We start from the raw sequence: 2,229 nt of genomic DNA on the forward strand, positions 1-2,229 counted from the left end.
GCTCACTATATATATCTAAAGTCATCAGGGAAGAGTCCACCAGTAGGATGTCAGGTTGTGAAATGATTGTGATTGAGGATTGTATGATTTCTGATCCATCAAAGTTGTTGTTTTTTGTTTTGTTTTTTAATTGTCACCGATCTGAACCTTTATGTTAAATGAAGCTAATGTAAATATATCATGTGGCTGTAGATATTGAACCTAGTTTATTTGTCTGTAACATTACTTCCATCATCTCCATCTTTTGTCATGAGCTGTTTAATTTCTAATTGTTTTTAATGTTCTTAATTTATGTTGATTTAATTTGTGTTGATTTTAGACGTCATTTTTGATTCTCAATGTTTCTTACGATTTCATTCACGCTGCACAGAAATTACAGATGCAATTACTGATTATCTTTCTTTTGGGGGGCCACTAGGGGGCAGCAGAGTAGGATTCTTGTGGGGAAGTAAACGGTTGACTATATTGCAACATTGACAGTGCTTTGGGTTCAGATGAATGTGCTCTATGTTTCAAGCTTGTCTCTAACTAAGTAGGTAGTGTGTAGTGAGATTTTTGACGAAAACAGCTGCCTTCATTGAGAGTTTCAGGCTGGAAAACCAAAACAATGTTCTAAAAGAAACTAAAATGTTCTTTGAAAATGAGTGGAACCACAGTCGGCCTTTAATTTTCTGTTTTACAGTACATCCATAAGTGCAAATTTGACTGATAAATGAAGGAGTTTTACTGTTTTAGTTGTACATGGTGCTTCATGGCTCAGGAAGTATCCCGCAGAAATACACTGAGCTACCCTCGCTAAAACTGAATGTTTCTGAAATTTACATTTTATATTGTGTGGTGCTTTATCATGAATTAAATGTATTCAAATGGATTTTGTTCCATGTTGTTTTATTCTGGGAACTAAATAATAATACTATTGAAACAAGGGAAATACCCATCAGACCCACCTAGTTACAGATTTAACTTAACTTTACACTGAATCTTTACACTCCCTATCAAAAATGGGTTCCGTTGAGGTCAGAGTACAATTAACGTAATCAGACATCAGAAAAGCACAAACCAACAATAAATAAAATAGTGTTAGCAGTCTTTTACTATCGATGTGTAGCTTACGTCAGCAGCTGAATCAAACCCGAAGTCGTTAGATAGTAAAGTTTATGTTGGTAATCTACTGGTGCAGTCCTGTCTTTCTTCACGAGTTTTACCTTAATAAAGGCCATAAAGAATGTACAGGCCATTGCCTTATAGACGTATTATGCTGCCGGAAAAGAGGAAGAGGCGTCGTGTAACTAAAATTCATGAATCACTCTTCATTTTATCTGGCTGTTTGCCATATCCAGGGGTGGTTTCGGGTGTTTGTACAGGTTTCGGGGGTTGGACTTATCAGAAAACGATCCTGTTTACATCAGAAAGGGGACCTAAATTTACATACAGGCAAAAAGCAACCTTATAAGCAGAAAGAGATAGAGAGATTGGGTGAAAGAGAGAAATCGCACCAAAAGAAATAACGTCTGTAACCTGTTATTTCTTAATTTATTTTATACAAACATTATATACTTATGGCCTAGGTTAGACTACTTTTTTTCCGCTAACAGGAACCACAAGAAGGAGCCTTGAAAGTGATATCTACCAAACAACTGCCCTGAAACAACAGCATTGTGTATAAACGAGGGAAGTCTCTTCATGGAAATGCCAGATCGAGCTTTTACTTCAAAAAGCATTTCGGAAATGTTGACATACTTTATTTTTCTTGCCCACGACACATTATACAGATTAAAATAGTAATATATTAGTCATTAATATTACTGATACGAGTATAATATGCCCCTCCACTGTCTTTTTTAGACAGAGAGTCGCGCGAATCAGCAGTAAAGCTGGTTTACCAACCGCCAATAAACACCAAAGAAGAAGAAGTATGTCTGGTATTTACGATAATTCGAGGAAGTCCGTGAAGGCAGCATGGGTCCATTTCAAACCGTTGTTGACAGTGAGCATCATCACACCATACCGTAAGCTACAAGTGGATGACAGGTAGAATATTTTATATCTTCTATGTAACAGTAAATAAATGAGGACTATCGGCTGCTTGGTCTTCGGTATCAGCGGGGTGTTTTAAACATGAAGAGGCCACCGAAGATGTTTCAGTAACGTTCGGCCAACAGCAGTTCAAACTCCGACTGCTGTTTTCCTCCTGGTGGTGAACTGGTTGCACATCTGACGTTAACAGTG

Source organism: Semicossyphus pulcher, unplaced genomic scaffold (assembly GCF_022749685.1).
Source record: "Semicossyphus pulcher isolate SPU_LCO1_2020_fin unplaced genomic scaffold, fSemPul1.0.p SCAF_6, whole genome shotgun sequence".
NCBI classification, from domain to species: domain Eukaryota; kingdom Metazoa; phylum Chordata; class Actinopteri; order Labriformes; family Labridae; genus Semicossyphus; species Semicossyphus pulcher.